The sequence below is a fragment of the Mustelus asterias genome, chromosome 9 (assembly GCF_964213995.1).
Source record: "Mustelus asterias chromosome 9, sMusAst1.hap1.1, whole genome shotgun sequence".
Taxonomy (NCBI): Eukaryota; Metazoa; Chordata; class Chondrichthyes; order Carcharhiniformes; family Triakidae; genus Mustelus; species Mustelus asterias.
The window spans coordinates 110,196,401-110,210,580 of record NC_135809.1 but is presented as its reverse complement, the minus strand read 5'-3'; the positions used below and the strand labels follow the sequence as shown (position 1 = coordinate 110,210,580).

Below are 14,180 nucleotides of genomic sequence, written 5' to 3'. Positions count from 1 at the left end.
AAACTCCCAAAAAACAGCACAGTAACATTTAATATATAATTAAAGTTCAAATATTATTGATCAAAATAGAATAATACATCACAGAAATATGAAAATTTGTTTTTAATTTTTAAAAATGTTATATACACATGTAGGTTCAGCCAAACTCTCCATGTTCTATGATGACAGAAGACTCAGTGAAGTCCCTCTCCTTTCCACACCCCCCCACATACGTTGTAATCAGCCCTTCTACCACACCCCACCACACCACAGTCACACAAACCTCTCTTCCCATTTAAGAAAATATGTAAAAGTAGGCATCATTTTAACTGTCCAGAAAAAGCTAAATTAAAGCTACTGATTCCCATTATCAATTATATGTTTGAAATAATGAAATTTGATGCAACTTTAAGTGGCTTATAAATGCAGTCTATAATACCATTTTACCATTTACATCTCATGTAACATCGAGACTGTTAAGATAGTTAAAAAAAACAGTAAACTTTAAGGTTAAAAAAAGGGAAAACATTGCTTGGAATTATATTAATGCTTCAAAAAATAGAAATAACCCGTATTGTGTGGAGTGTTTCTATCATTACGGAACTTCCTCCTTTAATCCTCTTCTAAAGGCACTGAACTGATGCATAGTTCCACACCACCAGCAACTAGTTTTTGGTCCAAATGGTCATTCCGACCCCCAATGTCTAACATTCAATTCCTCCAACTCTCAACTTATTGCCTCTGCTCCCGAATGTCAGGTGCCCAACTCACTCCAGTTGTCAAAATGTTCAATTTCCACACTCCTCCCAAAAAGTGCCTAACTCACCTCCATTCCATTCTCCTGTTACCTGCCTGCCTGACAGACCAACAGTTCAATTTAACTGGCTGCAACTGTGAAACCAATTTAAAACATGCCTGGCTATGAAATTTTGTGGAGCGTCCGGAAGCCCAATTTCCTGGACACCTTGCCTTACAGTTATCATCATGCCATTGTCGATTTTGCACCCATTAGCAATTAACTCCATGGGAAAATTAAAGCAGTATGCAATTTAGGAAGTCAGTCAGACTAGCCCTGCCTTAGCTTACTTGGGGTAAGTACCAAGTTAGTCCTTTTCTGTTCCCCATGCTGTGGATGACAGCTGGGTCTAGCTGGTACCTGGCTAAGTGACAGCTCCCCTGGACCTGCTCCAACCTCCTTACCGGTGGAGGCCCCTACTCCTGTTCTTTCAATTTCTGCTGCTTCTCCTCAGTCTCCTGGAGGATGTTGTCACCAATCGTTCAGAGCAACCTGAAAGAAAGATGGCCAACAGGATCGTTCAAATTAACTGTTCCAGCTGCTCCGTTCACAGGTTCTCTCTCTCTCCCGCCCCTTGCTGCTCCTCCAATCACACTCTGTGTCACTGGCAGAGTAGCAAAATCCAGAGAGGGGGAACCTGCGATTGGAGGATCTGAAGCAACCAGCTTCTGGAGCAGTTCTGTCTTTCCTGTACCTGCTACTCCTCCAACCACTGTTCTGCTTTTAGTTCCTGCTCTCAGCAAGTATCAGTTTAACTAATAGTTAAGGTTGGAAAAAAAAATGACAGTTAGGGAGAGTGGGAAAAGACCTTTGGGCAGCTTCATGATTGACAGACTTTAACAAGAAATCGGGACACAGTTGCTGTGAGTTGGAGCTGTTGTTCCGGGCACTCAGGTATCTTTGTGGTTTTCTGGTGGGCTTTCAAACTGTGATTTTGCTTTTAAAAAGTTAGTTTTTTGGGTCTGAAGGTCAGAAAGAAAAATGTAAATGGGGGATTTCCAAGACCCCAATATTCCCAATCCAAGGGGAGAAATAGAATTGCCCGGTCCAGCCAGATGGGCTAAACCAGTAGTGTGCCAGGTAGTTTAAATTCCCCTTGGATCTGAAGGATGAAAGGTAGGGCTTGACTAGAGGAATGCCAGAGACGAGAAAGTGAAATGGTTTTTAGTGGGATAAGTGTGTCAAGGTCGGTAAGTTCTCCAGTGGATCAATAAATGTAGAAATATTGGTAGTTTGAAAGAGCCATGTGGCACATTTGGTATTGGGGGATGGAGGGGGGGGGGGGGGGCGGAATAACAGAGGAAATAAGCCCTTTGTTCTCCTCTGTAAAATATCAGGCAGAGCTCAGGTCTGAGCTCACTCTGAGTCTGAAAATTGTGGGTTCAATTCTCACTCAAGTCTTGAGCCTATATTCTACTTTGACTTTCTGCTGCACTGTCTGATGTACCACCTTTCCAATGAGACACTGAACCATGGTCACATCTACCTTACTAGGTAGATGTAAAACATTCCATAACATTATGCAAAAAGAATCAAGGGTGTTCTCCCAGTGTTCTGACCAATATGTAGCCCTAAAAAAGATCCAAAATAGATTATCGGCATTGCAATTTGTGGGAGTTTGCTTATAGGTAAATCCACTGCTGTGTTTCCTACATTACAAAATGTGACTACACTTTAAAAGAATTCCATTGGATATACAGTGCTTTGAGATGTGCTGGAGCAGGTGCTAAATAAATACAAGTCTTTCTATTCCTGGACTCAAACTTGGGATTCCATTTTATACATTCTAATAGCACAACAACTTCCACAGTTCTATCACTGTGAATGCACAAATAAAAACTTTAGGAACATTCTCGCCAGATGAAAATGGCATCTGACCCACTCCATATTCTTTGAGACTATCCTACCAAGGTGAAGGCCCCTCACTGTCAGGGGCTGGAATTATGCGTTTACATTCTAACTAGTGAACGGTTAGGTAGGTCAGATCTTTTATTTCTAATTTCATGCCATTGCAAACATCCAAGTTAGTTTTTGGGCATTTTACGAGAACTGTCTGTTCCGTAGCACCATATTTTGTCTCCAGTACTCTTAAGAGTTTGGTGCAATAGGACTTCCACTGGGAACACAATCCAACATGGCTTCTAAGGGTTAGGATGGTTGCCTTGTCAAAATGGTTTGCATCTCATGTCTAGATCACTAACGCCTACCTAGCACCCCCATCCACCTTAAACTGCCGCCATTCAAAACTCTACATCACAAATGAAGGATTGTGTCATCTGGCATCACAATGAAAACCGTGACAACACAGATAAGTGGCAAAACACAACAAAGAGGTACACATTGTTCATTTATACACAAGACAGCCAGAGAGAGAATGTTAAAATAACCCAGAAGATCACTGCCGGAAAAATTAATACAGCAAAGGAGCATCATTAATCATCAAAGAAAAAACCTGTTAGACAAAAAGAGAGACAAAATTGAAGGAAGTCACATATCAGATTGAGTGAACAATTATTTTCATTAAGTGACAATTAGCCGCAAAATACTTGATTAAAAAGTTTCTTAAAAAAAAAAACACTAATTAGAACTTAAAGTAAAATACAGTACATCAGAAGGCTGAAGTGAACGTGTCAAGTCTCATCTTTAGTTAGAGACCATTAATCATCTTTAGAGTACTGAACGGAGGAATTTCAGCTTTTAGAGTCTCAGTCTGTGTAAGGATTTCTAAAATGTATCGCAACGTGAAATTATTCTCAACTAGCCTCGTGAAGATGGCCACTGAGGAAGATGAGGATTCTCAGCAGAAAATACTGGGTAGTCTTCACACGCTGGGGTATCACCACCCAGAGGTAGTGTTAAGGGTCTGTCATGACTATCTGTCCCATCACACCACACTGATGGCCCCACAGGCGGCTGTAATACTGGACAGCATGGCAGAGATTATTAAAAAAACTCATGATCAAATTAGTGAAGCTCTAGCGCAGAAAGTTATTTCTTTGGCTGCACTGTGGATCACTAAGTCAACAGGAGTACAGACTGATAGCCAGGAAGCTGCAAGCAATCTCCTGGTTACCATGAGCTTCAGGTTTATGGATCAAGTTGTCCAACTGATGATGGAGAATTTCAAGGAAGGGCGTCTTCCACATGCGTACATGGTGAAGACCTTGAGTAAAATGTCCACAGAAAACGTATACGTCATGGTGCCTTTTCTTAAATCTATTATAGGGATGATGATTCCAGTTCTCTTTGGAGTCAAACAGGATGAGCTGAAAGTTGTATTTGCTGCAGCACTGGGAAATTTTAGTAAGAGTATCCTGATGTACCTGGAAAATGTGGAGAATGCTTCAGACCCTACAGTGACTAAAGAGTCTTTCTCCTCTGAGATTAGCACTCTCTATAGTTTGTTCTTCAAGGTGTGGCTTGAGAAGGAGCCCTCTAAATTGAACATCCATACAGTGGAAGCTCTAGGCTATGTCAGTTCTCTGCTACCCAAAGATAGGTTAGAGAAAGAACTTCCCAGAATAATTCCAGGCATCCTGTCTCTCTACAAGAAACATCCTGGGCATTTTTCCATCACAGAGTGTCTACGGCGGTTACTGGTAGCTGCCATTGAGATGAGGTACCCTAGGTTGAAAGCACAGCTGGACATTCTTCTTAACAATCTCCACCAGCAGATGTGTCATTCAGTGGAGCCTAACAACCATCTTGCCATGAAGAACCAGAATGAGATCCTTCGCTGCTTCACAGCTCTGGCCCCAACTTACGCAGACACATTGGTGGACTTCCTCTTACCCAAGTTAGAGAATACAGAAGAGCAAATAAGAGTGGGAACTCTCAGTATACTGAGACACCTCATCAGCTCAGTGTCCTCACACTTAGAGGGGAAGAAGGCTCAGATTGTGGCTGCTATAAAACCAATGCTGCTGGATAATTGCACCAACCAGGAGAAGAAGATAGTTGCCCAGGTAATATGTGCCCTGGCCCAGCATGGTTACCTTGAGCCAGAAGAAGGAAAAGCAATGGTAGAATTCCTCATCCGACAGTGTGCTGCATCCATTGATTCAGTCACACCAGTACTAACCAATTATCAAGAGGAGCAGGTAACAGATGAAGATTTAGTCACAGTCTGTGAAACAGTGATGTTTATGATCACAAATATTGTGACGATGGAGGATGTTCTCTGGCCATTCTTATTGGAGTGTGTCATTATCACTCAGTATACCAAAGCTTTAACAACAATCTGTAACTGTTTAGCACACCTGGGGAAGAAGAAATTGCAAGGCAGCAGTGAAAGGTTTTCCCTTACCTTTCCCAATGGGGATACCAGTCTCCCTAAAGCCCAGGCACTGCTGGCCCGGCTCCTCCTTGTGTCTTGTTGCCCTTCTCAAGGAGGAAGCCGAGGAGCCGCAGCACTGAGGCTATTGCAAGTCTTGAGCTTTAATATCCACCCAGCAATAGGGTGTGGCTGGGACGAGGAACTTCCAGCATTAGTTGACCAATTACAAGATAATTCAGTGGAGTCTGTACTTGAGCAAGAATGGGAAGAGAAGCTGTTGCTGTTCCTGTCCAAAACACTGAATATAATTGATGACGAGGAATGGACGAGTCAACTCTGTGACGAACTGTGTCAACAGATTGATAAAAACAATTGTTCCCCACAGGAAAAGGGTTTTCTTTATAAAGCTCTTGGGATAGCACTCAGTCAGGTCCGCAGTAAGAACATAAAAGAGGAACTTCACCAAATATTGCTGAATGTGCAGCACAATGAGAGTGCAGAGAGAGAGGGAGCAGCCACTGCCATTGGTTTCTGTGCCATGACCCACTTCAGCGAGACCCTCAGTAGTCTGGAGGAGTTTGCTAATTCTAACATAATTAGGTGTGCTGACAGTTTCTTTAATATACATAGGAGCAAGCCTGATATAGATCTAGATCAAGCTAAGAGCACACTAATTCTGTGCTATGGGAACATGGCGCTCTACGCACCTGAAGAACAAGTGCTGTCCAAAATTGAGACCCATATTCTGCCAGCTGTTAGTCAATTCATTACATGTGAATATGGCACAAAGGCCAAACCTAAGGATTTCACACTAAAGCTCAGCCTAATAAAGGCCATAACAATGATAGCCAAATCCCTACACTCAAGTCACAAGAGTGTTCCCTTCAACTCTGTTAGAAAGAGAGAGCTGTTAACCTACATGCAAGATCTTATTAAGGCTGAACCACAAGAGCTGCTGGACAGCCCTGTTCGACAGTTAGCCATGAATGCCTGTCTTCATCTTGTACAATTACACACTGAATCAAACCAAATGGACACCTCCCAATTAATTCATATCTGCCTGACCAGTACTTTTGGCATTCTACCTTCAAAACTGGACAAGAACAAAGCCACAGATAGCAACAAAGAGATCATAACACTTTATATCCAAACCATCACTGCCCTGCAAGAGCTTCTAAAGCAAATATTACTTCAGGACCTTTCTTCTGAAGGTCTACAGGCTATGTTTAAACAGCTTGAAGAGTGGATCATTTCAACAAAGGACTATGAACGAGAGAGAGCTATGGACATGACTCTAACACTGCTGAAATATTACTTGAAGAAACTTGATGCCAGTAATGCAGTGCCATTAAGTAACATGGGGAATTTGATCGGACGGTTAATGCCACGCTGTGTAGACCCGTCACTATCCATTGGACAGATGGCCACGGACAGTTTGTACATCATTTTGAACATTCAGTTATCCCATGAAGGCGCCAATCGGGATCACAATAAGGAGCAGCTAGAGGTTCTGAAATCAATCAGTGAAGAGTTAGTTAATCCTGACACTTCAGTCCTCCTTCAAACATGCTGCCAGATCACAGAGGTCATTTCAACGTATTTGCCCCATGATCAGTTGGGCAACCTTCTAATCATGGCCTTCAACGGACTGTCTGACCAACTCCCCAGCTGTTCCAGTGCAGCTGCTATCCTCATTAAAACCATCATTAAAAAGCATGGCAGTGAACTTCAGAAGGAGGTCCCTGATTTACTGCAAGCATTGAGGGGTCAACTGCAGTTAAGTCCTGGCAGAGAGGTAAAACTTTCAGTTTTGCGGAGTATCGCTATTCTGGCTGAGCACAATACAACAGCAATTGTATCATGTCTCCTTACTTTCCCTGTCCCTTTAGACAAATACACCACTGATGTGTGGAAATCATTAGCTGAGCATACAGAATGTGCTCCTAGTACGATGAAAGCTCTTCTGGACACACTGAACAAACATTTACAATCTGGGGAGAAGAAAACCTATCCCATTAGCGAGATTATGACACCCTACCCGACTCTCCAAATGCTGGCTGCTCTCTGCGCTTTGTCGCAGATGATAAACACACCTGAATCAGCACAGGCCGTAACCAAATTGTTTCCACAGTTATTCAGCACTCTGCTCATCCATCTCAACTCCTCTGTCAACGTTCACCTGCCCAAAGTTTTTATTCCTAATTCTGAAGCGATGCAGATGGGATTTGCAGTCCAGCCTCAAACAACTAGAAGTGGAGACATGTGTATAAAATGTGCAGAGACCCTAATGGACTTGCTAGATCGGACAGGGAATCAGAAAGTGCTAAATTGCATGATGGAAAATGGAGGCTGGAACCAAATGATGGATCTACAAAAGTGCCACATGGGGGTTGTCCAGTTGGCCAAAGCAATGAGCAGTTTCGCTGGTGCTAGTTTGACTGGGATTGTAGGTGAGCTCATGGAATTCATCCCCACCCTACAAGAGTGTCAGAAAGTTACAGTGGCTGCATTCTTTGGAGAGCTTTTAAGATCTCCATTGGTTTCACAGCTGGAACTCACAGATGCCCTGATGAGCAAATTGCTTCAATGTCTGGCAAATTCTTCTACTGTCCTTCAGTTATTGTCCATCAGGGGACTGGATAACGTCACAACTGGAGCTTCTCACTGCGTCGAAAAATATTCTCACCAAGTGCTCTGTTCGCTCATTTGTATGATGGGATCCAAGGAGCACGACAACGAGATATTAATGTTTGAGGTGCTCTCCTGCCTTGGTATATACTTGAATCTGTTGAAAGCAAGTACTATCAAACCTTTTCTAATCAAAATCCTCAGTGGGATGAAACCATTCTTTGAATTTACCTGTGATAAAGTAAGGGCTGAGGCGTTTCGGGTATTCGGGAGCTTGGCCAAATGTGGAACTCGAGATCCCAAATCATATATGTGCCGACAAACCCATTCCAACCTAGTTCGCTTGTTACTACACCTAGATGGAAATAGCGAGGACGTTTCAAAGTCTTGCAAGTTGACACTGTATTTGGTTGTCCCCCTCATTTTTACACCCAAGGCAGCTTCAACGATTACAAAATATTTAGGCGAGTGCACATTGAACTACATGGAGTTCCTAAGGGTGATTTCACAACAACTTATCAAAGACTTTCCTGAAAGGATCCACCCTTACATCATGGACTGTCTGTCTTTCTTTAACAATCCAGAGGATCAGCTCCGAGCAAATGCAGTCACCCTGTCCAGTTTATTTTTCCAACGCCCAGAGAAACATTACAAATCTGTCCAAAGATTCACCTGATGGATCAAACACTGCAACTGACGTTAGACTGAAGCCAGGAAAGGCTCCGATCCTCAGCCTCCTCTTCAACGCAGACCCCGATCCTTAGCCTTCTCTACAACGCAGACCCTGATCCTCAGCTTCCTCTTCAACGCGGACCCCAATCTTCAGCCTCTCCAACGCGGACCTCGATCTTCAGCCTCTCCAACGCGGACCCCGATCCTCAGCCTCTCCTCTTTAACGCAGGCCTGATCCTGAATGTCCTCTTCATGCCTCCTCCTCAACTCACTGCCTGAAATGATGGTGGAGGAAAACCCCAAACTGATTTAAAAGGTGTCTGGACATGCATCTAAGCACAGTGACATGCAGCGCTACAGACCAAAATGTTGGAAAGTGGGATTAGACTAGGTGGCTCATTTTTCAACCATCACAGCCATGATTGTCCAAGAGGCCTTTTTCTGTGCCATAAACTTCCTATGATCCTTGCCTCTTCTTCGATATAGGCTCCAATCTTCAGCCTCCTCTTCAACACACGTCCTAAGCTCAGACACTTTTCAATACAGGCCCCAATCCTCAGACTTCCCTTGAATACAAACCCCAATAAACATATTCTTACCTGCTAACTAATCCAGAATAATGTTTTGTTGTTTTCCTAATCGTAAATAAATAGCAATCCCATTGAAATCTTCAAGCAGTACAGGCCACATCTACATTTGTGATATTTCCTGTCTCTCAGTCTTGCTGCACTGTGGTGCTATTTTAGTTATGCAAACCGTTCCTATTCTCTAACAAAATGCCTTGGAAGAAAGCCACTGACTGAGCAGAGCATGATATTGGTGACTAGAACAATAAAATTCCCTGGAAATAGTAGATCCATTGGTGGTCATTTTCCAAAATTCTTTGGGCTCTGGACTGGTTCCTACAAATCGGAGGGTAGTTAATGTAAGCCCGCTCTTCAAAAAGGGAGGCAGAGAGAAAACAGGGAACTATAGACCTGTGGGCCTAATGTCAATACTGGGGAACTTGCTATAGCGTCCATTATCAAGGATTTTATAGCACAGCATTTGGAAAGCAGTAGTTTAATCAGACAAGGTCAGCATAGATCTACAAAGGGCAAATCATGTTTTATTAATCTATTGGAATTCTTCGAGGATATAACTAGTAGAGTTGACCAAGGAGCACCGGTGGATGTGGTTTACTTAGACTTTCAGAAGACTTTCAACAAGGTCTCACATAACAGACCAGTTAAAGTAAGTTAAAGCGCATGGAATTGCAGATAGTGTCGAGAAGGATAAAAAGCTGGTTAGCAGATAGGAAGCAAACATTTGATATAAATGGGTCTTTTTCCGATTTTAAAAATTCATTTGTGGGACATGAGCGTCGCCGGCTGGTCAGCATTTATTGCCCATCCCTAGTGCCCTTGAGAAGGTGGTGGTGAGCTGCCTTCTTGAATCGCTGCAGTCCATGTTCTGTGGATTGACCCACAGGCAAAGAACAAAATAAATTACAGCACAGGAACAGGCCCATTGGCCCTCCAAGCCTGCACTGACCATGCTGCTCAACTTAACTAAAACTCCCTACCCTTTTGGGGACCATATCCCTCCATTCTCATCCTATTCATGTACTTGTCAAGACTCCCCTTAACAGTCACTACCGTATCCGCTTCCACTACCTCCCCCGGCAGCGATTTCCAGGCACCCACCACCTTCTGGGTAAAAAAAACTTGCCTCGTACATCTCCTTCAAACCTTGCCCCAGGAATCAGCTTGGTAAATCTTTGTTGCACTCCCTCTTATAGCAAGAACATCCTTTCTCAGATAAGGACACCAAAACTGCACACAATGTTCCAGGTGTGGCCTCACCAACGCCCTATACAATTGCAGCAAAACATCCCTCTTCCTATACGCCAATCCTCTCACTATGAAGGCCAGCATACCATTTGCTTCTTTACTGCCTGCTCTACCCGCGCATTTACTTTCAGTGACTGATGCACGAGGACACCAAGGTCTGGCTGAGTATCCACCTCTCTCAATTTACACCCATTCAAATAATAATCTGCCTTCCTATTATTGTTACCAAAATGGATAACCTCACATTTATCCATATTACTATGTCTGCCATGCATACGCCTGGTCACTCAGTCCGTCCAAATCACGCTGAAGCATCTCTGCATCCTCGTCACAGCTTACTCTCCCACCCAACTTTGTATCATCTGTAAATTTGGAAATAATATATTCAGTTCCCTCTTCCAAATCATTAATATATAATGTGAATAGTTGGGGTCCTAGCACGGTTCCCTGCGGTACTCCACTAATCACTGCTCGTCAACTGTCAGAGATAGCAGTGGAAGGGTGTGTTTCTGAATGGAGGGCTGTGACAAGTAGTGTTCCTCAGGGATCAGTGCTGGGACCTTTGCTGTTTCTAATATATATATAAATGATTTGGAGGAAAATATAACTGGTTTGATTAGTAAGCTTGCGGATGACACAAAGGTTGGTGGATTTGCGGATAGCAATGAGGACCTTCAGAGGATACAGCAAGATATAGATTGGTTGGAGACTTGGGCAGAGAGATGGCAGATGGAGTTTAATCCGGACAATATGAGGTAATACATTTAGGAAGGTCTAATACAGATAGGAAGTATTTAGTAAATAGCAGAACCCTTAAGAGTATTGACAGGCAGAGGGATCTGGGTATACAGGTACACAGGTCACTGAAAGTGGCAATGCAGGTGGAGAAGGTAGTCAAGAAAGCATATGGAATGCTTGCCTTCATTGGTCGGGGAATTGAGTTTTAAAATTGGCGAGTCATGTTGCAGCTTTATAGAACCTTAGTTAGGCCGCACTTGGAACATAGTGTTCAATTCTGGTTGCCACACTACCAGAAGGATGTGGAGGCTTTGGAGAGGGTACAGAAAAGATTTACCAGGACGTTGCCTGGTATGGACAGATGACAGATCTATCATATGAGAAGAGGCTAAGTCGGTTAGGATTATATTCAGTTTAGAAGATTGAGAGGGGATCTCATAGAAACTTATAAAATTCTAGCAGGATTAGACTGGGTAGATTCAGAAAGAATGTTCCCAATTGAGGCGGGGGGGATGAAAGAAGAAGAGTCCAGAACTAGTGATCATAGTTTGATGGTAAGGGGTAAACATTTAGGGCTGAGGTGAGGAGAAATTTCATCACCCAGACAGTGGTGAATGCGTGGAATTCACTATCACAGAAAGTAGTTGAGGCCAAAACGTTGTGATTTTGAGAAGAAATTAGATGTAGCTCTTGGGTATAAAGGGATCAAGCGATATGGGGAAAAGGCGGGATCAGGGTATTGAATATGATCAGCCATGATCAAAATGAATGATGGAGCAGGCTCGAAGAGCTAAATGGCCAACTCCTGCTTCAATTTTCTATGTTTCTGTTCTTGGGAATGATAAGGTAGAGGCCGGTTTTCCTGACCAATCTGTTCCACTGATGCACTTGTCCACACAGAGATGCACCATTAATGTGGCCAGGTCACACCACACCCTCAGTGCAAGCCTGTTTCACTTCAAGGAATTTGCAGTTCACTCATGAGTCAAAGAATTACTGAGCACCAATCAGGATCAAGGACAGTGAGAAAAGGCAAAGACTAGGAAGAGGCCATTCAGTCCCTTAGTTCTGTTCTGTATTCAATTAGAACATGGTTAATTTGTGCTCCACTTTAATTTACCAACTTTACTCCATAACCCTTATTACTGTTTGCAACAAGAATATAAAGATTAGTCTTCAAAATTTCAACGGGCCCAAATACAAGAATAGCAAATTCTGAAGGGTGAGAAATAAATTGCCTACAGCAAGCTGAGCTGACCTGTTAATGAGTGAACCTGTAAAACGTGGCACACATTGAAGGATCATTAGGTCCAATTCAAAACCAGTATTTGCCTCTCAAAGGTAGAAGCTTAACTCACGTAGCTGGGCAACCATGGTCAACAAACAAGGTAGAGACAGTATTAAGTGTAAAGAAAAGACTTACAGAAGTAGAAATGCAATGGACTACAATCACTACAAAAGACAATGGAGGGATACAAAGAAAATAAGGAGGGGCAAGGACAAGCTTGCAAGTGATATCAAAACTCACAGCAGAAGTTTGTATCATATACTCTATTTAGATAGCACCAACACATTTATAAATGGGTGACATAATGATTAGCACTGCTGTCTCACAGTGCCAGGGACCCGGGTTCAACTCCGGCCTCGGATCACTGTCTGTGTGGAGTTTGCACATTCTCTCCATGTCTGCGTGGGTTTCCTTCGGGTGCTCCGGTTTCCTCCTACAGTCCAAAGATGTGCGGTTGATTGGCCATGCTAAATTGACCCTAGTGTCAGGGGATTAGCAGGGTAAATTTGTGCGGTTTTGGGAATAGAGCTTGAGTGGGGTTGCGTTCGGTGCAGACTCGATGGGCCGAATGGCCTCCTTCTGCCCTGTAAGGATTCTATTCTATCATTCTTTGAAAACATTGCAAGTCACTGCACAGGAGCATTATCAAACAAAATGTGACATTGAGCCAAATAACCAAAAGATTGGTCAAATAGGTAGGTCAAATCTAATGAGTATTTTAAAGCAGGAGAGATACAGGCAGAGGTGTTTGAGAGGGAATTTCAGAGCTTGGGGCCTAGAAAGCAGAGGACATAGCTTCCAATGTGGGGCAATTAAAATCAGGAGTGCTGGAAGAAATTAAAGATAGGGAGATGGCAAGGCCATGAAGGATTTGAAAGCAAATTGAGGCACTGCCAGTCCAGGAGACAATGCAGGTCAATGAGCACAGGTATGGTCAGTATACAGGACTTGGTGTGAGTTAGGTCACAGATAGCAGAGTATTGGTTAAATTCAGGTTATGGAGGATGGAAGGCTGGACAAGTGTGTGCTGGAATAGTCGAGTCTTGAGGTAACCAAAGGGTGGCTGAGATGGGACTGAGAAGGTTAATAGACAATAAAGACTTGTTAAATGAGTGCTTTGCATCTGTTTTAATAGAGGAAGAGGAAGCCTAAAAATAAGTTAAGGAGGTGGAATCTCATAGATTTAGTCAAGTAAAAAGAGTAAGAAAATACTGTAATGGTACTTTAGATAAATCTCCTGGAAGTGACATTCCCATTTTTCTGCATTAAAAAAAAACAGGTGGGAAAATTGCAAGCATCATTCCATTATTTAAGTGAGGGAGGGAGCCATACATAGTGGAGCCCCTGAACCAGACCACACAATGTTTAACACAGTTGACCACAAAGGCACAAACCTTCATCTCACAAGATGGAAGGCTGCCAAAGAAGAAAGAGGAAGGAAACAAAGTGTAGCTATTGGAATCTGAAGTAACTGAGCATTTAAAACAATGACAGCCTGATCAGCATGGATTTCTATCAGGCTGGAAATGTCTGATTAATCATGTTGAATTTTTTCACGAACATGGTGGACAGGGCAGTGTCTACGGGGCTTCCAGAAGGAAAGTGATTAATGACAAAGAGTTATTCAAAATAATGAGAGTTCTTGGAATTGGAGGTAATCTAATATCACAAATTGGTAATAAGTTGGCAAAATGAGAGTGGGGATAACTGGCAAAACTTGGCAATCTTGGATGAAAGGAGAGTTATATATCCAAGTTTACGCATGATACTAAGTTAGAAGGCACATTAAGCTGTGCAGATGTGAGAAGGAAGTTATAATTGGACAGAAGATAAAATCAATTGAGTCAGAAAAGTTGTGGTAGATTGTGGGAAAGAGTGAGATCCTGCACTCTGGATCTACGAAAGACATTGGAATGCTTTCCTAATGGCAAATGATTAGGAGATGTGGAAGAGTAAAGTGATTTGGGTGTC

General features: G+C 42.8%; 1 protein-coding gene across 4 annotated transcripts in view; it reads right to left on the bottom strand.

Annotated features, from left to right (window-relative positions):
• Nucleotides 1-14,180, bottom strand: part of bet1l (Bet1 golgi vesicular membrane trafficking protein-like) — a 37,639-nt gene that overhangs the window by 10,854 nt on the left and 12,605 nt on the right. The window contains exon 2 of one of the 4 annotated variants that reach the window (XM_078220822.1): nt 8,352-8,626. The exons of 2 other annotated variants lie outside the window; for them this stretch is intronic. The gene's annotated coding sequence lies outside the window, so the exon portion shown is untranslated. Of the gene's footprint in view, nt 1-1,179; nt 1,268-8,351; nt 8,627-14,180 lie in introns of all 4 variants that reach the window. One more of the 4 variants, XM_078220823.1, reaches the window with a different exon arrangement.